The 25,386-nt window shown below is 37.8% G+C and overlaps 1 protein-coding gene across 6 annotated transcripts in view; it reads right to left on the bottom strand.

Annotated features, from left to right (window-relative positions):
• EYA3 (EYA transcriptional coactivator and phosphatase 3) overlaps positions 1-25,386 on the bottom strand; it is a 120,640-nt gene that overhangs the window by 90,762 nt on the left and 4,492 nt on the right. The window contains exon 2 of one of the 6 annotated variants that reach the window (XM_023219475.2): positions 21,746-21,883. The exons of 4 other annotated variants lie outside the window; for them this stretch is intronic. The gene's annotated coding sequence lies outside the window, so the exon portion shown is untranslated. Of the gene's footprint in view, positions 1-21,127; positions 21,647-21,745; positions 21,884-25,386 lie in introns of those variants that run through there. One more of the 6 variants, XM_023219476.3, reaches the window with a different exon arrangement.

The following is a 25,386-nucleotide window of genomic DNA, read 5'->3' as shown; positions in this document are numbered from 1 at the left end:
GGGTTCAAGCAATTTTCCTGACTCAGCCTCCCAAGTAGCTGGGACTACAGGCGCGCCACCAGGCCCGGCTAATTTTTGTATTTTCAATAGAGATGGGTTTTTGCCATGTTGGCCAGCCTGGTCTTGAACTCCTGACCTCAGGTGATCTGCCTGCCTCAGTCTCCCAAAGTGCTGGGATTACAGGCATAAGCCCGGCCAATTTATTTTTTGTGTGTGTGACCAGTTCTCATCCATACAAAACTTACAACATTACATGTTTTCCCTAATTGAAGGCCATGACTATAAAACTACAATATCTAATATATTTTCAGCAAGGGAGATAAAAGGGATATCCACTCTACCATGGGGGAACAGTTATAAATTTCATCTCTGATAGGAGGAAGGTAAGAATAATTGTTAAAAATATATATATATATGTGTGTGTGTGTGTGTGTGTACACACACTCAATAATGTGGTTTAATTTTGTTTTTAAACACAAAAATTAATTCATTTTAGAAATCTAAATTACATTAAAGGAGAACATAATACTATTTACAGGTCAAAAGGGGCCATTGGTTTTAAAAAGAAACAATACTCTATCAAGTTGAATAATGAAGAATCATTGTAAAAGAAAAAACAGAAACATAAATGGTGGGGAAAGAATCATCTGAAAAGAAAAAACATAGAAACATAAATGGTGGGGAAAGAATCATTTTAAAAGAAAAAACATAAAAAACATAAATGGTGGGGAAATAAATTATCAATAAATGTTAAAATATTGAATTTTGCTTTTTAGAAATATGGTAATATTAAATTGATTTTATAATAGAAAAAGAAGAATCTACTATTTCTTGACATAAATTCTGTAAGCTGCAAAAAAAACTTTAAGGGAAAAATTTAAAGACATTCCTTTCCACATCTCCTATTCTTTGAAAATAAGCACGCTTTGTTGTTTCCATCTTTAAAATTCCCTTTGTCTTCTCAGCTTTTCAATCTAGGAGAATAAAAAGGACACAAATAATTTCTGTATTTAGAAGAAAAGAACTGGCCAGGCATGGTGGCTCATGCCTGTAATCCCAGCACTTTGGGAGGCTGAGGCAGGTGGATCACAAGGTCAGGAGATCAAGATCATCCTGGCCAACATGGTGAAACCCTGTCTCTACTAAAAATACAAAAATTAGCTGGGCGTGGTGGTACAAGCCTGTAGTCCCAGCTCCTTGGGAGACTGAGGCAAGAGAATCCCGTGAATCTGGGAGGCAGAGGTCTCAGTGAGCTGAGATCACGCCACTGTACTCCAGCCTGGCGACAGAGTGAGACTCTGTCTCAAAAAAAAAAAAAAAAAAAAAAAAAGAAAGGAAGAAAGAAAGAAAAGAAAAGTTTAAAAACCAGGCTTGCTATCTCAAAATAACATTTTGATCATTTTAAAACAAAAAGCTGCCTACAAGTAAAGAATATGATATATTACAAAATCTTCTGGGATTCTACTGTCAACACACGACGTGTGGGAAGTCTGCAAACATACATTCTGGTACATTGTGTATAAAATGCACTAATGACCACAAATTATGTAATTCTACCAAAACATTCATCTAAATGCTACTTTCCATCAATACAGTATTCTCCTGCCTTCCAATAATTTGTATACTGAATGACCTGAAATATCAGAACATACTAAATATAAGAATGCAAGTATTCATCACAGTCCCAGCATCTATCAATGTTCTAAAACTTTTATTAAGACTTCATACCATTTTCCACAAGTGGTACATTCTAGACAATCAAAAGTCATACTTACCAGCAAGAGATGAAAGTACAGTATAACTAAGACACAATATTGCAAAACTTGGTAATAAAAGAAGTAAAGAATTACTGTAAAAATCTTAGTATTCACTTTCTCGTATTAGTTCTAGAATTTAACTTTTTGTTGTTGCTGTTTTTGGTTTTTGAGATGGAGTCTCGCTCTGTCGCCCAGGCTGGAGGGCAGTGGCATGATCTTGGCTCACTGCAAGCTCCGCCTCCCGGGTTCATGCCATTCTCCTGCCTCTGCCTCGCGAGTAGCTGGGACTACAGGCGTCCACCACCACGCCCAGCTAATTTTTTGTATTTTTAGTAGAGACAGGGTTTCACCATGTTAGCCAGGATGGTCTCGATCTCCTGACCTCATGATCCGCCCAACTCGGCCTCCCAAAGTGCTGGGATTACAGGCATGAGCCACTGCACCCGGCCAACAGTGTTTTTTGTTTTGTTTTGTTTTGTTTTGTTTTGTTTACCATTAAAGTAACCTGACATTATTTTACATTCAATGAGATTGATCTTTTAAAATATCAAGTAATACAACAGTTGTGACACAGAAAAGTGAATTTTTAATGTAATTAAAATAAATATAATTAAAACTTAGCCAAACAGCTGATGAAATTACAAGACATGCCCCGAGTTAATCTTTTAAGTACCTTTAGAACATTTGAAAAGTAAAGTCTTTCCACAATTTTCTAATTTCGATTCTTACTACTGGTTTCTAAATACACTTGTTTTATCGCCTTTCTTGGAAATAGAGCTTGTCAGTATTCATTTGCCTTCATGGACAGAATTCTGAGAAAATTTAAAATTGAGAATAGAAATAGTTTTTCCTAAGACCTTATACTTCTCTACCTGTGAATGCTGACAGTGAAAAAATAGAAACTTCGGTTTGATTCAAGAGCCACACAATTTTGAATGCTATTGTGATTTTGCATGCTTAAAAATAAAAGCAGAATCTTTCTGTAATATGGTGGCCATAAATTTTATTTTTACTCTTTAGAAGTTAGAAGGGAAATAATTGGTAACAAATATTTTATTTCAAAATTCGAATTAGATTCCTACCTCATAGTTTCTGTTTTGTCTCAAGTTCAACATACTACATACTCTGCAAATGTAAATAGCCACAAGCAAGAAATTACGTTGCTTCAATGTGTTATTAAAGCTCTTAGGCTTAGGAAAAGAAATTAAATATATGTAGGGGTGTGTGTGTGTGTTGTTTGTTTAAAAGCACAGAATAGGCTGAGAGCGGTGGCTCACACTTGTAATCCCAGCACTTCAGAAGGCCGAAGCGAGCGGATCACTTGAGGTCAGGAGTTTGAAACCAGCCTGGTCAACATGGTGAAACTCTGTCTCTCTTAAAAATACAAAAAATTAATCCGGCATGGTGGCATGCGCCTATAATCCCTGCTACTCAGGAGGCTGACAGAGGAAAACTGCTTGAACTCAGGAGGTGGAGGTTGCAGTGAGCCAAGATTGCACCACTGCACTCCAGGCTGGGCGACAGGCGACAGAGTAAGACTCCATCTCAAAAAAAAAAAAAAAAAAGGCACAGGATAAAGGCCAAATTGTTTTCCATGAAAACAAGGCATATATCACTCTTAATTACAACTTCAAAAGAAGTGTCTAAGTAGGGCAAAAACAGTCTGATTTACAGGTCCTAGAAAGAGAACTTGCATGCAGCTAAGTATGTACAGAGATATTCAGGAGTTAACTGGATATCTATGACACAGTCCCTCATAGAAAAAAGGTATTCCATAGATTTAATCACTGACTACATTGTATTTTAAGTTTATTTACTACACTTTCCAAAGTGCCTTATATATATAATTTTTTATGTTTTTTTTTTGGGGGGGGGGGAATAACTAAAACTTTTTTTTCCCCTTTTTTTTGGAGACAGCACTTGCTCTGTCGCCCAGGCTAGAACACAGTGGCGTAATCTCGGCTCACCGCAACCTCTGCCTCCCAGTTTAAGCAATTCTCATGCCTCAGCCTCCCAAGCAGCTGGGATTACAGGTGTGCACCACACACCTGGCTAATATTTGTAGCGATGGGGTTTTGCCATGTTGGCCAGGATGGTCCCAAACTCCTGGTCTCAAGTGATCCACTAGCCTCGGCCTCTCTAAGTGCTGGGATCACAGGTGTGAGCCACCGCATCTGGCCTAAAACCTTTATTAGATATGATTTTCCAATAACAATAATGTGCAAATTTGAACTATGAATTCAAAGAGCAGTGAAGTCTGAAATTTTAAAAGGTAGAATAGGTATTAGGGAACAAAAGGTAAAGGAAGATGAGAACGTTTAATACTATTCATTATCTCCTCTCTGTACACAATGTTGCATACACACAACTATTTCATATTTTTCTTATTGATTTAATAAGAGTGAAATCACCTTAAGGAACCTACGGTATATAGTTGGTGTCCAACTTTGGGGGGGAAGGTAGAAACACACATGATTAACAGTTTTCACCCACACATTTTAGACAATTTTTTTTTTTTGCCAAGATTTTAGTAGTAAATTCACAAATATAAATACTTTCACTCCTTCAGTGTTAAAATAGAAAGCTAAATAGTGTCAACAGTAGTGGCTTAATTATTGGTATACAAGAAAAACAAAACACCAATAGGTTTTCTTAATTATGCACTTTAAATATTAATATGTGCATTTATTTGTACAGTTATACATTTTTCATGTTTTAGACAATAGCTTTTAATAGTTTCAAATCCATTGAGACGCTGCTTTCAATTTGAAATAATGTGTGCATACAAGTATATAAAAAACAAAAACAACCCAGTGTATGACTCATCTGACAGATGTTTGAGATCAACAAATCCTTATTTTTCAACATGCAGTTAGGTAGAGAGGGAAGCAAGCCATCTTCTCTCTCTATATATACATATATATAAAAATATATAGAGCCTGGGAGACAGCAAGACTCTGTCTCAAAAAAAAAAAAGTGAACAAAGGTTTACTCCAATACCTACAAGTTTCTTATTGAAAATTAGACAAAATTAATAATGAATATTTTGGGAGAAAGGAGAATAACAGAGGCCATTTAAGGAAAACCTGTCTATACCATTCTTTAAAACCAATAATAGTGGAAAAGATAAGAGAACTGTCATTTACCGAGCATATATAATACACAAAGTTTTTTTTTTTTTTTTTTTTTTAAGAGATGGGGGTCTTACTATGTTGCCCAAGCTGGTCTCAAACTCCTGGGCTCAAGCAATCCTCCCATCTCAGCCTCCCAAATAGCTGGGACTACAGGCATGTGCTACTGCATCCAGCTCCAAGTAATTTTTATAGTCACTATCTCATCAAATTTTGTTTCCACAACTAAGATGCAGGTGGTATTACCATCCTCATGCTACAAACAAGGAAACTGGGATTCAGAGATTTAAACAATTTGTCCAAGAGTAACAGCAATAATGTTGCAGGCTGAAGTAAAAATACCTTAAATAAAGAGACCAGATGATAGTGATGATGACTGCAAATCACTGTAAATGTACTCAATTCCACTGAATTGTAAACAGTTGTCTCCCTTTCCAAGGGGGGGATACACTGCAAGACCCCCAGTTGATACCTGAACCCACAGATGGTACCCATATAGCCTATCTTTTTTCCTATATATATATATCTATGATAAATTTTAACTCAGCAGTTTTCATGCACTGTGTGGCCAAAACCTGGAGTTTGAGGTGTGACAGCAAAACAAGCATGAATTTCTTTTCCTTCTTCAAAAGCTCATGGACAGAAGATTAGTTCTTACCGTAGATTTTTTTTTCTTTCTTTTTGAGATGGAGTCTCTCCCTGTCACCAGGCTGGAGTGCAGTGGTGCAATCTCAGCTCACCGTAACCTCCACTTGCTGGGTTCAAGCAATTCCCCTGCCTCAGCCTCCTGAGTAGCTGGGACTACAGGCATGCACCACCACACCCAGCTAATTTTTGTATTTTTAGTAGAGATGGGGTTTCACCATGTGGACCAGGATAGTCTTGATCTTGACCTCATGATCCATCCACCTCAGCCTCCCAAAGTGCTGGGATTACAACTGTGAACCATCGCACCCAGCCCTACCGTAGATCTTAACAATCTCAGCATAGGATTTTTTTCTTTCCTTATTTAAAAGAGAACTTTTACATTTTCACTTAATGCACTTCTCTTTGGCATATCTGTATTGCCAGCAACACTACTCTTGCTCTTCAGGGCCATTATTAAGTAAAATAAGAGTTACTTGGGCCGCGCGTGGTGGCTCATGCTTGTAATCCCAGCACTTTGGGAGGCCGAGGTGGGTGGATCACAAGGTCAGGAGTTCGAGACCAACCTGGTGGTCCCCAGACCCCCGCCACCAGGCCAACATGGTGAAACCCCATCTGTACTAAAAATACAAAAATTAGCTGGGCATGGTGGCACATGCCTGTAATCCCAGATACTCAGGAGGCTGAGGCAAGAGAACTGCTTGAACCAGGACCTGGGAGGCGGAGATTGTGGTGAGCCGAGATCACGCCATTGCACGCCAGCCTGGGCAAGAGTGAAACTGTGTCTCAAAAAAAAAAAAAGTTACTCAAACACACAAGTACTGCAGACACCTCAACAAGTGATCTGACAACTAAGATGGCTCCTAAGTAACAGGTGGGAAGCATCTACAACATGAATGTGTTGGATAAAGGGATAATTCATGACCCAGGCAGGAAACAGCAAAATGGAGAGAGACTTCATCACACTACTCAGATTGGCGCACAATTTTAAACTGATGAATTGTTTGCTTGCGAAATTTTCCATTTAATATTTTCAGACCAACGTTGACAGCAGGTAACTAAAACCGCCAAAAGCAAAACTACAGATAAGGGGGGTACTACTGTACTTAAAAATGGTTAAAACAGTTAATTTTATCTTATGTATATTTTTTTTTTTTTTTTTTTTTTTGAGACGGAGTCTCGCTCTGTGGCCCAGGCTGGAGTGCAGTGGCCAGATCTCAGCTCACTGCAAACTCCGCCTCCCGGGTTTACGCCATTCTCCTGCCTCAGCCTCCCGAGTAGCTGGGACTACAGGCGCCCGCCACCTCGCCCGGCTAATTTTTTGTATTTTTTAGTAGAGACGGGGTTTCACCATGTTAGCCAGGATGGTCTCGATCTCCTGACCTCGTGATCCGCCCGTCTCGGCCTCCCAAAGTGCTGGGATTACAGGCTTGAGATGTATATTTTCAATAAAAAATACAAAAAAAAAACCTAACAGATTAGAAATGCCAAAGAAAGATCAAATCTATAAAGTATTTAAAATATGAAATAAATAGAGAAAAATCAGTATTTAGAAAACATTGTCAGAAAAACTGAATACCAATATGGAAAAAATATCCACATCATCATATGCTATAACTAATTTTTTTTTTTTTTCCTGAGACGGAGTCTCGCTCTGTCACCCAGGCTGGAGTGCAGTGGCACAATCTTGGCTCACTGCAAGCTCCGCCTCGCGGGTTCACGGCATTCTCCTGCCTCAGCCTCCCTAGTAGCTGGGACTCCAGGCCCCCGCCACCAGGCCCAGCTAATTTTTTGTATTTTTAGTAGAGACGGGGTTTCACCGTGTTAGCCAGGATGGTCTCGATCTCCTGACCTCATGATCCGCCAGCCTCGGCCTCCCAAAGTGCTGAGATTACAGGCTTGAGCCACCGCGCCTGGCCTGCTATAACTAATTATAAATATATTAAAAAACTAAGCATTCAAAAAACTTTGGAGAAAACAGAACAGTAACCTTATCTCACTATGGAAAAGAGATGAATTTATGGTCAATTCAAAGAAAGCATAAACGACAATTTGACAAATCCAGTTATTTAAAATAAACTTTCATGCAATAAAAAAACTAACATTAAAATATTATAAATTCAGGCAATATCTACAAAAATTATGATAAATAAAACTTGATGTTTATAATATAAACCAAACCAATTCAACATTTCCCAATCATCTATTATTACGGAGCAAACAATGACTAACTCATAAACCTGTCAAAGAATAAAAACAGGCAGTTTAAACCACAGAGATTAAATCAGCATTGAGAAAAAAGACTGACTCACTACTAATTGGAGAAATAGAAATTGTAATATTCTTAAGATATGACTTCATACATATTAAGCTACCAAAAAAAATCTAAACAACAAAACCAAGTGTTATCTGGGTTATGAGAAGATAAAGACATATTCAGTCAGGCACAGCTGTAAAAATCACATGTGTCTTCAAACTGTTCCTGGATAAAATATAAAAGAGGTCATAAGATTGGCCACGGCCTAACCTGAATAATTTTTCTTCGGTGCTCACCCAAGAATTACATACAGGGAGGAAGGAAGCAAACTCTACTTTTAAAAATAGTATACGTTTGTTGTCTAAGAAACAAAAAATGTGAAACAACCAACACGTGAAGAATAAGTTTAACTATACCATAACTGTAAACTATTTCAATACAAGCTTATTTAGCAAGTGAAAAAATACATGTTTTTATGTTAGTTTAATAATAGCTTACATATAATTTGATAAGAATCAAAAGCAGATACAAAGTTACATTTAAAAGTATAGTAAAATGTTTAAATACATATTTGTCAATGCTTATATAAAAATGTTCAAGATATTAAGCTAAAATTAGACACAAGTTCTTCATTCTTGCCCCCAACTTTTTCCATTGGAAAAAAATTTCAGCTTTGAGGGAAAAGCAATTCAAATTGCAGTGATCCTCCCTTACCTAAAAAACCTTAAAGTTTGTGACAACAATATAGGCAGAAAGATTCATTTGATTTTCTGACTGTGTCATCTCTTTCCTAAGAAGTTATTTAGACACTGTACATAAATTCAGGGTTGGTTCATTTTACAGCTCTAAGCAAAAGCAATGAACTTCCAATAGTTAAAGAATTTGTTATTGGAAAAGACTTCACATTTGGTTTCACTCTATTGGACAGATATGATTTTCTCTTGGAAATGCGAGAAAATATATAACAAAAGATGCTACAAAGGATAAAGGGTATTACAGATCATTAAATGTAATCCTTATTTTAAAGTTGAGGAAATTAAACAAAAGAGAAGGCACTGCCTCATGAACCTGTAAGCAGCAGAAACAGTGGTGGAACCCAAAACTCTAAACTCCCTTGTCTGAAGTTTTTTGTCTCCTTTATGAAAAATTGAGCATAAAACCCTCCCTTTTAAAATTACATTCCTTCATGCCTGTAATCCCAGCACTTTGGGAGGCTGAGGCGGGTGGATCACCTGAGGTCAGGAGTTCAAGACCAGCCTGGCCTACATGGTGAAACCCCATCTCTACTAAAAATAAAAAAAATTAGCATGGTAGCAGGCACCTGTAATCCCAGCTACCTGGGAGGCTGAGGCAGGAGAATCGCTTGAACCCGGGAGGTGGCGGTTGCAGTGAGCCGAGATTGCACTACTGTACCCCAGCCTGGGCAACAAGAGTGAGACTCCGTCTCAAACAACAAAAAAAATTACATTCCTAATATTATTACCTTAGGCTACTTATTCCTTTTCTTTCATTACATCTCTATCCTATGTTATATTACTTTGATCTTATGATATAACATCATGTTCTTAAAGTTTTTAAATATTTTAAATTTAAACTCAGAAATTCTTTTTCAATGTATGGACTGGCACTTTAAGGAGCTCCTAAAAATCCAAAAATAACATTCCTTTTTTTTTTCTTTAGAGGAATAAAGAGCTTAGTTGAACAAAGGGCTACTTCTGAATCTGGCAGCCCTCAGAATCAGAAGAGATTCAGACTCAGAGAGTTTCCTGACATTCTTTTTATGCTACTTATTAACTCCCTGTACAGGCTAGCAAAAAACCCCACAAAAACAAATAGATTTATCTTTATAACCGTAAGTCCTTAATTTACAATGTACAGACTTTGATTTACTGGGTTTGTTTTGTTTTTTGTTTTTTTGAGACAGGGTGGAGTGCAGTGTCACAATCTCACCTAGGCTGGAGTACAGTGGCACAATCCTGGATCACTGCAACCTCCGCTTCCTGGGTTCAAGCGATTCTTATGCCTCAGCCTCTGGAGTAGCTGGGACTACAGGTGTCCACCACCATGCCTGGTTAATTTTTATATTTTTAGTAGAAACAGGGTTTCAACATGTTGGCCAGGCTGGTCTCGAACTCCTGGTCTCAAGTGATCCGCCCGCCTTGGCCTCCCAAAGTGGGATTACAGGCTTGAGCCACCGTGGCGGACTGATTTATTGTTAATTAAACAAGTTTTTTTGTTTTTGTTTTATTTGGAGACAGAGCAGTGACACAATCTTGGCTCACTGCAACCTCCACCTCCCGGGTTCAAGCAATTCTCCGCCTCAGCCTCCCAAGTAGCTGGGACTACAGGCACATGCCACCACACCCGGCTAGTTTTTCAGCCCAGGCTGATCTCAAACTCCTGAGCTCAAGTGATCTACCCACCTCGGCTTCCCAAACTGCTGGGATTATAGTCGTGAGCCACCATGGCCGGCCAAAACAAGTGATTTTAACTGGGGCTGGGCGTCAAAGTGGGAAGGGTCGGCTGAGGCAGGAGAATCCCTTGAGCCCAGGAGTAATCTGGCAATCTGGTATGTTGACCAGCCTGGACAACATAGCAAGAGACCCCATTTATTAAAAAAAAAAGAGAGAAGAAGAAGAAAAAGGAGGGTGGGGGAAAAGAGAGAGGGAGGGAAGAGGAGAAGGAAGAAAGGGAAAAAGGGAGGTAGAAAAGGAAGAGAGGAGGGGGGAAATCCCCTTCCCCAAACACATATACACACAGTTGTCATGAAATACATTTCTAGTCAAAGATGGGTCCATATCCTAATACCCAGATCCTGTGAATGTTCCCTTATTTGGAAAAACAGTCTTTGCATATGTAATTAAGGATTTTGAGATGAGATTATACATAGGCCCTAAACACCATCACAAATGTCCTTATAAGAGAAAAGCAGATATTTAACACACATACAGAGAAGAAAGCAATGTGAAAATGGAAGAAGAGACTGGAGGGTTATGGTCAAGGAATGTCAGCAGCCACCAGAAGCTGGGAGACGCAAAGGATGATTGCCCCTAAAGCCTCTGGAGGAAGTTCAGCCCTGCCAATACCAAGATTTCAGACTTCTGGCCTCCAGAAATGAAACAACAAATTTCTGTTGTTTCAAGCCTCAAAGTCTGTTTGGGGTAATTTGTTATAGCAGCCACAGGAAACTAATACAAATAGCAAAGTTTATGTTTTTTGTTTGCTTGGTTTTGCTATTACCTCTCTGTTTGGGCTTGTTGACCATCTCCTGACCGCTGAAAGAAAGAGACAAACGGAAAACAAAAGTGGGAAATGAGGAAATGTAAATAAGGGGTTAGGCGTGGTGGCTCACACCTGTAATCTCAGCACTTTGGGAGGCTGAAGCAGGCAGATCATCTGAGGTCAGGAACTCGAGACCAGCCTGGCCAACATGGGGAAACCCCATCTCTACTAAAAAATACAAAAATTAGCCAGGCGTGGTGGTGGGCACCTGTAATTCCAGCTACTCAGGAGGCTGAGGCAGGAGAATCACTTGAACCCAGGAGGCAGAGGTTGCAGTAAGCCGAGATCATGCCACTGCACTCTAGCCTGGGCTACAGAGTGAGACTCCGTCTCAAAAAAAAAAAAAAGGAAATGTAAATAAGAGAATACAACTGTACATACAGATGAAAAAATGCTTCAGACATTAAAAATAATAAACATAAAACACTTAAAAACTTTCCAAATAACTGTCAAATTTGCCTCTCTAATGAAAGTGTTACATAACTTCAAAGTTAGCATTCTCCTGCTTTCACTCTGGGATAAACCTTAAATTTATGCCAGGTAACAATAACACTGACAGTCTCAGGTACTTCATGGATCTTGAGAAATCTTACAAGATCTTTCCAAAGCCTTAACAAACTCAACACTAGTATTTGTAAGACAGCACTTAAAGTCTGCATACATTCACTATACTGTTTTTTGTTTGTTTTGAGATGGAGTCTCCCTCTATCACCCAGGCTGGAGTGCAATGGCGTGCTCTTAGCTCACTGCAACCTCGGCCTCCCAGGTTCAAGCAATTCTCCCACTTCAGCCTCCGTAGTAACTGGGATTACAGGTGCCCACCACCATGCCCGGCTAATTTTTGTATTTTTTAGTAGAGATGGGGTTTCACCACGTCAGTCAGGCTGGTCTCAAATTCTTGACCTCAAGTGATCTGTCAGGCAGATCACTCAGCCTCCTGAAATGTTGGGATTACAGGTGTGAGCCACTATGCCTGGCCTCATTATACTGTTTGATGTGTTCTGATTAGGGAAAAAAATTACTGCTAGAGTTAAACTTGAAATATATCAAAGTCCTCCTTTCCAATTTATCTTAAATAACAATCTTAGGTAAATTATGCCTCAAGATTGAAGCTCATATTTTTCTGTTTTGATTGAAGTTCCTATTTTGCATTTCTCTCATGTACCATAAATCATTTACTAAACATTTAATTTTTAACTTTGTAACACCGTGCTTAGCACTGTATCAAGAACATTGATAAACACATCATAAGATGGTACTAAATTATCAGAAATTTTTTTCACTGGAAAAACGTGACTTTTCTAATGCAATTACTTTTTTGCATGTATTTTTCTTTGGGATTTCTTTTTTGTGTGTCTTGAATAGAACCCTGAAATTCTTTCTAAACATATTCATAGAATATTTCAAGCTGGAAGAAAAACACTGAAATAGAATCCAGGATAAAATATGCCAGGTATTAAAGACACATTCGGAAAGAAATCATACTTACTTTTAGCTGCTGCATCAAAAGTTCATGTCAATGTTGAAGATGCCATTTAACTACCCTTTACAAAAATGTACGGATCAAACAGAATGAAACTATAAAGGCTCAGCTAATTTAACCAAGTAAAGTTGTTAACTCCAACTTCAAGTAACAAAGTAAATAAGAGTAAAATTTAGGAACTTAATCATTTCTTGATAAAGACTCTTAATTGAAACAATTTCCCCAGGGGCTCTCTGTACTATTCTCTGCTTAGCCTAAATGAAAGGATCTAATCTGTAGAGGCCAACAGTCCCAAACTTTTGGAATCTCCTCTGAATGCAACTCAAAATGATGACACACAAATTGAATTCATTCCTCAAAATAAAATTGTGTGACATAAAAAGCATTTTGGGACAAATAGGAACTGAAAAAATAGTCCTGCAAAAAAACAGAACCAAAACTAGTAGCAGTATCTTATAAACCAGTAACATGTTAGTTACAGCCAGAAATAAAAATTAAACTATATAAATGCAAAGTGGTATCCTGAACTGGATCCTAGAATAGAAAAAAGATATTAGTAGAAAAAATAGTAAAATCTGAATAAAGTCTGGAATCTAGTAAACAGTAATGAGGTGCATTCAGACGAGATTCCAAAAGTTTGGGACTGTTGGCCTCTGTAGATTTAGATCCTTTCATTTAGGCTAAGCAGAGACTAGGACAGAGAGCCTCTGGGGGAAGTGGGGGAATTTATATATATATATATATATATGATACCAACACACACTTACTAGAATGTCTAAAATAAAAATTTAAAAACTGGCCAAATGCTGGCAAGGATGCAGAACAACAAGAACTCTGTACAACTAGAACAATGTACAATTAGAAATTGTATGCTGCTGGTGGGAACGCAAAATGGTACAGTACAACCAGTCATGGAAAGCAGTTTGGCAGTTCCTTATAAAGGTAAACACACACTTACTATACAACCCTGCAATCCCATTCTGAGGTATCTACCTAAGAGAAAAGAAGACTTATGTTCACGTAAAAACCTGTATGTAAATGTGTACAGTAGCTTGTTCATATATATGCCAAAGACTGGAAACAACTCCAATGCCCTTCAAACCGGCACATGAATAAACTGCAGTATACCCATACAATGGAATACTATACAGTAAATCACAGAACAATCTGGATGAAACTCAAATGCATTATGCTAAGTGGATGAAGCCAGACTCAAAAGCCTACATATTGTATAATTCCATTTATATCACATAACTACAAGAACAGAAAACAGATCAGTGGTTGCCAGTGTTGGGGATGGGAAAAAAGGCTGACTACAAAGACGCACAAGAGATCCTTTTTGGGATTGATGAAATTATTCTATATCTTTTTTTTTTTTTTTTTTGAGACACAGTTTCACTCTATTGCCCAGGCTGGAGTGCAGTGGCGTGATCTCAGCTTACTGCAACCTCCACCTCCTGGGTTCATGCAATTCTCCTGCCTCAGCCTCCCAAGTAGCTGGGACCATAGGCACGTGCCACCACGCCCAGCTAATTTGTTTTTTTTTTTTTTTTTTTGAGGAGATGGTGTCTTCCTCTGTCACCCAGGCAGGAGTGCAGTGGCGCGATCTTGGCTCACTGCAACCAACCTCCACCTCCTGGATTCAAGCAATCTTCCCACCTCAGCCTCCCGTGTAGCTGGGATTACAGGCATGTGTCACCATGCCTGGTTAATTTTTTTGTATTTTTAGTAGAGACAGCATTTCACCATGTTGCCCAGGCTGGTCTTGAACTCCTGAACTCAAGTGATCCACCTGTCTCGCCCTCCCAAAGTGATGGGATTACAGGTGTGAGCCATTGCACCCAGCCCAATTTTTGTATTTTTAGTAGAGATGGAGTTTTACCATGTTGGCCAGGCTGGGCTTGCACTCCTGACCTCAGGTGATCCACCCACCTTGGCCTCCCAGAGTGCTAGGATTACAGATGTGAGCCACTACACCTGGCCCTCTATATCTTGATGTGGTTTTACAAAATTGTATGCATCTGTAAAACTTACAGAACTGTTTGTTTAAAAGAATTAACTGTATGTAAATTATACCTCAAAAGTTATAACAGGATCTACTTAAGATTTTTAGAAAAAAATCACATATGAAGCTGCATAAAATTCTATGACTGTAATACAAACAAATGAAATTATAAACATAGTTAGACCACAGTTTTTTTATGAGTACAGAGATCTGAAATGTTGGCTAACAAAATTATAAACATAGTTGGAACAATAAACGGTTTATTTATGAGTAACAAGATCTGAAACACTGGCAGATAAAACTACAAAAACAGTTGGATCAACAGTTTATTTATGAGTACAGAGATTTGAAATGTAGGCTCTATTACCTGTTATCATAACAGAAGAATTTTCCATTACATAGATGACTTAAGGTCAAATTGTAAAAATTCTTATTTTTATTCTAAATGTGACTACCTTCAGATACCCTTTCCTTATCTAAATTGAAATGGTGGAAGAATTCTACCCTATCTTAAACACTAGAGGTAGAACTATACAACATGCAATTATTCAGAAACAATTATACCTAAAATAGAAGTTAGTACTCATTTAAAAGAGATCTTAGACTTTCAATCTCCAGAACGGTGAGAAAATACATGTGTTATTTTAGCCACCCATTCTTTGGTATTCTGTTAGGGCAAACCAAGTGGACTAATATAATATAGTTCACATAACCTTACTTTAGCTATTTAGACATGGTTTTCTTTAGTTCTTTGAACTTTTTTTTTTTTTTTTTTGAGAAATGAGGTCTTGCTCTGTCACCCAGGCTGTAGTGCAGTGGCAATTCTTCCACTCAGTAGTGCAAGCCACCATACCAGGCCCTTTAAACATAATTTAAATGGCTGATTTAAAGTCTTTGCCTAATATTAAAGTCCAACATTTGGGCTTCCTCAGGGTGCACTTTCTATTTTACTGCTTTCTTTCCTATGTGTGGACCATACTTAAGTGGTTTTTTGCATGCTTTGTAATAGTCTCTTGAAAACTAAACATTTTAAATAATGTAATGTGACAACTTGGAAAATCAGATTCTTCCCCTATCAGGTATTTGTTGTTACTACTGTTTACTGTTGTTACTGTTTATTGTTGTTTCTTTTAGTGACTTTCCTGAACTAATTATCTAAAAATATTAGTTATCTATCATATGTGGTCACTAAAGTCTCTGCTGTTCGTTTGTGATCAGCTAATGACTGGGCAGAGACTTCCTTAAATGCTTACCAGTATAAGTCTCAGTGTGTATTGATAGGCTCTCTACCATGTGTTAGGGCATACCTTTCACACTCAGCCAAGTGGTTTACAACTTTTCCTTAGCCTTTATGTCTTGCTTGCACAAAGCCTAGAGATTAATCAGAACTGACAGCTTAGGACCTTCTTAGTTCTTTCCTAAGCATGCAGCACACAGCCCTACACATGCACATAGCCTTCTAGATTCCCAGAAATATACCAGAGCTTCTTAAATTTCCTTATGAACATCTCATTTCCCAGCTTTTCCTTTTAAGCTTCTTGGTTAACCTATTATTTGATTTAACTATTCACTGTCACTCAAGATGGTGAGCACTCAAGTTGTTCAACAATTGCCTTTAATTGTTTTCAATAAACACTCCAGGGTGGAAAGGCTGTTTGTACTAAGTGAGCTTCAAGTCAGGTCAAATACAGATGGTCTTGTGAATGAGGTTTTTCAAGGAAACAACAGCTAGGTAAAATAATGACAACTCTGGGAATGGAGCTTTGAAGAACTCTAAACTCAATCTATCCCTTCCAGTGGCTGGTTTTCACCATGATTGGAGGCTGTTGGTTTTCAAGGCTACTGAGGAGCTAGAGGGAAAAGGGCAAATTAAAATGCCACAAAGTTTGCTGTTTTGGCCAAGATTCAGTCATTTCTCTTGAATAAATGCTCCCAGATTGCTGCAATTGATAAATATTCCAGGTAACCTTCAGTTCTTCATATTTGTTTACCTGGAGTCTGCTACATTTCTGAAACTTCTACATATACTTTTGGCTGTGATTTCTTCTCCCATTTTCCCCATCAATTTGGTCTCACTGTTTCCTATCTTTCAGAAATCCATTAAAGTCCCATCAGCTGAAAGCCTACTTTCTTGATTTAATACCTTTAAAAAAAAATCTAACATACTTACTAACATATCCACTCAGAATCCTTTGTACTCGGAGCCCTGCTAAAGTAGACACAAATATCCAGCAGACCTACACTCAGCTAACCTCTCTTAAGGCTCCCTTTAGTGTGATCCTAAGAGAGCCTTTCAGGTCTCACAACTTAGGCAACAGCACAAATCACACTTCTGTAACCAGAAAAACTGCAACCACCTACACCTCCCTGATGGGACTTTCTGTAGTACTGGTCAATACCTTCCATAAATAAATAGTGCAACCAACTGACTGCGGTAAAGTTGGGGAATTCTTCTGGCTACTTTGTTCCAGAGGCATGACTAACATATCATAGTATTATCCACTGTAGGACTATTTATAGTAACTTTACACTTAACAAAACACTACCAGAACTTACTGAGAAAGTTGCTTTTTAAAATATATACATATATTTAGGCTCTTCCAAATTCTTAACAGAAAAAAATAACAGTTTACCAGAAACAGACTCTTGGCCAGGAGTGGTAGCTCACGCCTGTAATCCCAGCACTTTGGTAGGCCGAGGTGGGTGGATCACTTGAGGTCAGGAGTTCAAGACCAGCCTGGTCAACATAGTAAAACTCCATCGCTACTAAAAATACAAAAATTGGCCAGGCGTGGTGGCACGTGCCTGTAGTCCCAGGCAGAGGTTGCAGTGAGCTGAGATTGCACCACTGCACTCCAGCCTGAGTGACAAAGCAAGACTTTGCAGGGCAGGGCAGGGAAGGGAAGGGAAGAGAGGGTAGGGGAGGGGAGGGAGCTTTCTAAGAAGAACTGTTTTTATAATTTTCTTTTTTTTTTTTTTGAGACAGAGTTTTGCTCTTGTTGCCCAGGCTGGAGTGCAGTGGCGCACTCTCAGCTCACCTTAACCTCTGCCTCCCGGGTTCAAGTGATTCTCCTGTCTTAGCCTCCTGAGTAGCTGGGATTACAGGCATGTGCCAAAAAGCGTGGCTAATTTTGTATATTTTTAGTAGAGCCAGGGTTCTCCATGTTGGTCAGGCTGGCCTCGAACTCCCGGCCTCAGGTGATCCACCCGCCTCGGCCTCCCAAAGTGCTGGGATTACAGGTGCGAGCTACCGTGCCCGGCCTGTTTTTATAATTTCTAATATTACTACTTAACAAAAATCATCCTTTGAAGTTGTTTACAAAACAATCTTTTTTTTTTTTTTTTTGAGACAGAGTCTCATTCTGTCACTCAGACTGGAGTACAGTGGCACAATCTTGGCTCACTGCAACCTCCGCCTCCTGGGTTCAAGCGATTCTCCTGCCTCAGCCTCCAAAGTAGCTGGGATTACAGTTGTGCATGAACATACCCAGCTTATTTTTTTGTATTTTTAGAAGAGACGAGGTTTCACCAGGTTGGCCAGGCTGGTCTCGAACTCCTGACCTCAGGTGATCTGCCCACTTTGGCTTCCCAAAGTGCTGGGATTATAGGCATGAGCCACCGTGCTTCCCCTGCAAGCTCCTAATGAAACAGGCAGATGTGTTCCGCAGGAAAAATTTCAAAACCATAGTAAAAGGTATTAAGAAGGAGGAGGTTAACCTGAATTAGCTATATCAATGTGAGCTTAATAATAGTACAACGATTCTACTATATTTCTTCCAACAGTCCTTGGATCTCTCTCCAGTTTTAGTAACTTATCAGAGAGCATAAAAATTTCTCTGTTTGTAGTGGGTGTTAACATGTGACATGAAAAAAAAACAAGAAATCAAAAAGAATGAGAATACGATAAAAGAAATTTAAAAAAAATTTGAAGATCTAGACTCAAAGACTCTAAAACTTTATCTTCATCCTTCTTTAATCTGTGCAGTTAACATTTCTAAGAATCACAACATGAATATTCCATAAATGTGCTGCTTCCAGTTATATAGACAAAGTTTGTACCCTATATCATCAATCCTCTAACATTCTATATATCTATATATCTCATCTATACACCAATCATATATTTCAGCTTGCCAGTGTTTGGATAACACTGACTATACACTATACTAACAGAACTAAGTCTTTTTAAATCTATGTCTTTAGCTGTCAGAAGAACTGTAAAATCTAGGTTCAGTTTTTTTTATCAATGTTTTATTTCTCCAATTTTATTTACCCCTTCAAAACTCCATCAGACAGGATAATATAAGTGTTTGTTAAAGAAAAATAAAATAAATAAATATCTTACACCTAAGATAAAAAGGAAAGAAATCTGGTCTTGAGTGAAAGTCAATTCACTAACTAGCTCCGCTTAGTTTTCCCAAATAGCAAACCATTAGAACTATTAAGATTACAGCCCAAATAACAAGTGGTTCCTAAGAGAGATTAAACAAGTTGGGCCTGCATAACCTGTAGCCTTGATAACCTTTAGCTTTAAATCCAACACACTACACAAGAACTTTCCCTACAGGTCCTCAAGACAAGATATTTTCAAGTTCCTGAGCAATATAACATTAAATGTCAATCATGTCCTGTTACTCAGCAAATATACAGAACTCATCATAGCCACAAACACTCTCAGGAGATTCAACTGTGAGTTGATACTATTAATAGCAAACATTTATGGAATGCTTCTTATGGGTCAGGCACCGTTCTAAGTACTTTTAATATATTAACTAATTTTTTCCTCTTTCTCTTCCCCTTCCTCTTCCTCTCCCTCTCCCTCCCCCTCCTTCTCCTTCTCCTCCTCCTTCTCTTTTAATTGAGACAGAGTCTCGCTCTGTTACCCAGGCTGGAGCACAGTGGCATGATCTCAGCTCACTGCAACCTCCACCTCCAAGGTTTAAGCAATTTTCATGCCTCAGCCTCCTGAGTAGCTGGGATTACAGGCATATGCCACCATGCCCAGCTAATATATTAATTATTTTAATCTTTCAATAAGTCTATAAAATAAAAGCTATTTGTTATCACCATTTTACAGATAAGAAAACTAAGACACAGAGAGTAACTTGCCCAACGCTATACACATAGTAAGTCACCAACCTGGTATTCAAGCCCAAGCAGGCTAGCTTCAAAGCCTGAGTTCTCAAACCACAGTTATATGTCTCATAATGGAACAATGCAGACAGGACTGGTGATATTTAAAAGCTGACCGAGCTTAAAATGTATGATATGCCACACTATAGTCACCAACAGCCAGAACTCTCAAGCCAAGTAATGAGAACATACGAGAAGACGGCAACTTTTCTTCTTTATCCTTTACCATTCTCATTTTTTTCCCCAGGCCTCCCAAGTATGAGTATGAGTTAACACAAGTGAAGTGCTTTAAATAGTGCCTGGCAAATAGTAAGTGCTCACTAAGTGTTAAGAGTGGGTAGCGGTATAAAAATAGTAGAGTATGTCTGCTGACCCTATTTCACTCTAACAGCTAGGATAGGCAAGGAACTGTTGATATTTCTACGCCCTTTCCCCCTTTGTGATTACAGGAAATGAATTGGGACAATACATAAATGTAATCCACTGTCACAAACCCTAATGACTCTTCAATCATGTTATTTCACCTGACCATGTACACATGAGCAAACTGCTTCATTCCTCAGTCCTCCGTTTTTGGTTTACAAAGACTGGACTGGGGCCAGAAGAGAGCAGAATAAAGCAGCTTTGTAACCTTTTGACTAGTTGCCAAGAACAGAAGCAAAGTTTGTGAAAACCAACTGAGTGGACCTAAACTTTTGACTGTTAGATGGAAACTAGCGAAGGATTCTAATGATGGAAGCTCAGTATACAACTGAGCATTTTCAACCTCACGATTCCAGAATTAGTTTTTAAAATAATGTGCCTAGACACGGTAAAGAAAAGAGATGATAGTAATGGTAATCAGGACAATAGGACCTCCCTCTCTCAGTGACTGTTCTGTAGCTATTTAGGTTAAAAGTTTTACAGAATCCAGGTACACTGCAGAGAAAAAAACTAGCAAACCTAAACATTTTCTTTTTTTTTTTTTTTTTGGTAGAGACAAGGTCTCGCTATGTTGCCCAAGCTAGTCTTGCACTCCTGGGCTTAAGTGATTGACATTTAATGTTATATTGCTCAGGAGCTTGAAAAGTGCGGGGATTACAGGCATGAGCCACCACACCTGGCCCCAAACCGAAACTTTTTCCATTACAAAAAGACAGTATTAGGGGAAAAATCTAGCAGTCACTAAAATTTTGCAAACTGCAGGTACATTGCATTAATAGGTTACCATATCAACTTAGTGAATGGAAACTAGCAGTTTGTTTTAAATTAAAAACAATAAAACAACATAGAGGCCAGACACAGTGGCTCACACCTATAGTTCCAGCACTTTGGGAGGCCGAGGCAGGAAGATCACTTGAGCCCAGGAGTCCAAGACCAGCCTGGGCAATATGGTGAAACCCCATCTATAAAAAACAAAACAAAAAAAAATTAGTGAGGCATGGTGGCACACACCTGTAGTCTCAGCTGCTCGGAAGGCTGAGGCGGGAGGATCACCTGACACCAGGAGGTCAAGGCTGCAGTGAGCCGTGATAGTGTCACTACACTTCAGCCCAGGTGATACAGGGTGAGATCCTGTCTCAAAAAACAAGCAAACAAACCAAATAGAATAGAAAATATTAATATTACAATGCATCACCAGTAGTAAAAATATTGTTTCAAGAAACTTCTGTTTCGATTTCAAATATTAATATGTACACATATGTGTCTGAGTACTGGATAGCAGTGTAAAATGTATTTTATAGTGGGTCATGATCAGAAAAGTTTGAAAGCCCCTTTACCAGAAACAAAAAACTGGCCAGTCAAAAATGGAAGAAAGTAACCACTTCACACTACATAGGAAACAACATTCAGAGTTTGATGGATCTCTTGTTTGTTTGTTTGTTTTGAGATGGAGTTTTGCTCCTGTTGCCCAGGCTGGGGTACAACGGCGCGGTCTCGGCTCACTGCAACCTCTGCCTCCTGGGTTCAAGCAATTCTCCTGCCTCAGCCTCCCAAATAGCTGGGATTATAGGCGCCTGCCACCACGCCCGGCTAAATTTGTATTTTTTTTAAGTAGAGACGGGGTTTCACCATGTTGGCCAGGCTGGTCTTGAACTTCCGTCTCAGGTGATCCTCCCGCCTCGGCCTCCCAAAGTGCTGGGATTACAGGCATGAGCCACCACGCCCAGCCGATGGTTCTCTAAACTGTAGTTTTATATAAGCAAGCCTCTGAAAGAGAACAAAAAAGATAAAGGAAACCACTGAGTTACTTCCAAAAATTTTTTTGCACAGAATGTGAGGTATCTACAGTAAATAAATACATACTAACAGAAAATACATAGAAATGAAAACAAAAATTTTCAGTTTATCTAGCTATTAAATGCCCCACTAAATATGAGAGATGGCCTATTCTCTTTGCGAAGCTCTAGTTCTCACTCTCAAGAACATTATTCATTAGTGTTGCCTAATTACTGCTTCCTAACCTATAGCAGAGGAACACCTGGTGAAAAGGAAAAGCAGATTTCAAAAATTCTTCTTTAAATTATCACAGATGTTTCCTAAATTTGACATTGTTAAATTTAAAAGACAAAAATCCAGTGATGTAATAAAACACTGATTTTTATAAGATATTTAGGCGCTTTTTTTTAATCCTATAATCTTCTCTAAAGTCTGAAATATTCCCCCAAAATGCATACATGTATATACTGGATTATTCCTTTGGTAAAGAGAGTGAGATTATCATATTCATATCATCAATCTACTAGGAAAAATTAACATCATTGTGCTAAATTAAATGTTCCTCTTATTTTGAAAAGGGGGAGGGGCACAACAGGTGAAGTTGACCTAAATCGTTTTCAATTACTATGGAAACTAAAGAAAAAATTCAACTCCACCTAAAAGCTAATCATTCTAATGTATTCCCGTAGTAACGGTGCTGATAGCAACTACCTGCCAATTTTCCTAAATTCAGTAATTGCTACAATATTAAATTTCAGGTGAAAGAAAACTATTGAAATTTTTAAATACACTGATTATCAGACCCACATAATATAAAAGATAATTGCTTTGAATCAAAAATTAAATGTTTAACTAAAACTAAAGAACATTCTAAATATCAACAAGTATTATTATCATAGCAAAAGCTTACTCTGTTCAGCTCCATAACAATACTTTTCCCACCAAGTGGAAAAAGGACAAAAGCTACTATAAAAAACAGTATACTTAACGTCTCAATTAATAAGAAGAGTTAACATGAGAATTAAAATTAGTATTCCTAATCAAATGTCACTTCTTGCCAGAAATATTTATACTTTTCCTGTAAACCAGATTCTACGATTCTCAACTGTTTTCAAAATATTCAGAAAAATAATATCATTATCTCAGTACAAGACTCCTGCATTAAGGTGCACCTCAACTTACATAAAACAATCTCCTTCCCCCAGACATTTGATTAAGTTTTTTTATTTGGGCTTAATAAAGGCACAAAAAAATCATCTTAATATGATTAATAATACTCCAAATGACTATTATTTGCATCTTCTCATTTAGAAAGTAATTTGTGAAAAGTTCCCCTCATCTTTTCTAAAGTAAAAATAAAATCACTAATGTAAATACACTGCTTTAAGCATGATAGTCCTAAAGAGATTAATGTACTCTGAACATGATAGTCCTGAAGAGTTTGAATGTACTTAATTTTACAGAAATTTCCAAATTTGGAAATGAGACCAGTGGTGAATCAGATGTTTCAGTTTTAGTCTTCTGTTTTATATTTCCAAGATGTTAAATTCATATGGGAATGGTAAGATTTAAGAATTTTAAGACTACTACATAAGTTTGTTTAATACTCTGAAGATAAAAGAAAAAAATTAACTTCGAGGGGCCATTTTATAAAAAATAGTGACTTATCTCCAAGTAACTCCAAAGTAATTCACTTCCATAAGATAATTTTTCTAACGGAGGAGGAATTTGATCCTGTATTGTCTTAATATATGGTTTTACCATCTGAGAAACATCGGTAGTAAAAGGTTTGCAATTTGCCTTAAGCCATCATTAGTAAAAAGGCCAAATAAAACCCTCCCTTAAGGTTCCTAACCAAAAGCAGTACTCTTTTGTGTTACAGATAAACTAGATTTTAAACCTCAACCTATAAAGAGAGAAATCACTAAAGTAGTAGACCCTTGTACAAAAAAGATTAACTCAGGAGCCAAAAAGACTAAGTTCAAATCCAGCTCTTTGATAACGAGTTGTGTTACTTTGGGCAAGTTACATAACTTCTGTACATCCGTTTCCTTATATGTAAAATGGAGATATTAATAGTACCCTTGGCTGGGCACGGTGGCTCACGCCTGTAATGTCAGCACTTTGGGAGGCTGAGGCGGGCGGATCACGAGGTCAGGAGTTCGAGACCAGCCTGACCAACATGGTGAAACCCCATCTGTACTAAAAATACAAAAATTAGCCAGGCATGGTGGCGCATGCCTGTAATCCCAGCTACTCAGGAGGCTGAGGCAGGAGAATCACTTGAACTTGGGAGGCAGAGGATGCAGTGACCCGAGATTGTGCCACTGCACTCTAGCCTGGGCAATAGGACAAGGGCAAGACTCAAAAAAAAAAAAAAAAAAAAAAATAGTACCCTTATTTCATAGGGTTGTAAAGATTAAAGAGTTAATACATATAAACTACTTAAAATAGTTCCTGGTACATAGTAAGTGCTATGTAAAGTTCACTTTTACTTTTACCATTTCACCACTACAGATTTTCATGTTTCAGTTATCAAAAAGTTCTCCAAGTGAAAATTATTTGATTGTACCTATAATGAAAGAACATGATTTTATGTTAATTAAGTTTATTTAATTCTAATTATGTTAAGTCTTACGTTTAATTCAGAAATGTACAAATAAGATCAAATTCAGAATTTAAGTGTAAATATCGGCCGGATACAATATTACCTAGTCACATAAATAGCCTAAATATGTACTACTGTAACTGTACACAGCAGGTGCCTAAACAATATTTGCTGAAATAAATGTATTACAAAGAGTATTGCTAATTATTTTCTAGGGAAGAAAATGAAAACCATCTAACTGCTACAAACATTAACCAAGCTAATAAGTTAAAGTGCATCCAACACAATCTATAGTAAGATCTTCATGATATGAAGCACTGACTGCCTTGGGCTGAAAACTGTTAACTTATTTACAGTAAGTTGGTACTATTTAAACTACACATTCCTTTTCTGATTCAAAATACTATTGCATACTTAAATGGGAAAACAGCAAAGACAAATTTTATGAAGCCCATATTTTAAATGGCTGTTTTTAAATATACTATAAATAACAGAGAAAATGCCTAAATTACTTCTATATTTAATAATTAACTACCCTGGGACTTAGGTTGATGGAACTAAATAAAAATATCAAGGATGGTATGTTCCATTATTTGCTATGTTCTCTGACAGTAAAAGATACCAGTACCAACAGGGTAGTTTAGAGCTTAAGCCATACACTTTGTAAAAATGGGCACTTGTATTTTTAAGTCAATTACAAAACAGAAAGTTCACCTGTTTTCCACTTTACTATCAATATAACAATTCAACATTTTGGTATAAACTAATTAGATGAATATATGGGAAGAACTGCCTATTCTTTATATATATATGTATATGTGTATACATATATATATATATATATGTATATGTGTATACATATATATATATATATATATATATATAT

This window comes from Piliocolobus tephrosceles, chromosome 1, assembly GCF_002776525.5.
Source record: "Piliocolobus tephrosceles isolate RC106 chromosome 1, ASM277652v3, whole genome shotgun sequence".
In the NCBI taxonomy this organism is placed as follows: domain Eukaryota; kingdom Metazoa; phylum Chordata; class Mammalia; order Primates; family Cercopithecidae; genus Piliocolobus; species Piliocolobus tephrosceles.
The sequence above is the reverse complement of the archived record's forward strand: the minus strand, read 5'-3'. Positions and strand labels throughout refer to the sequence as shown.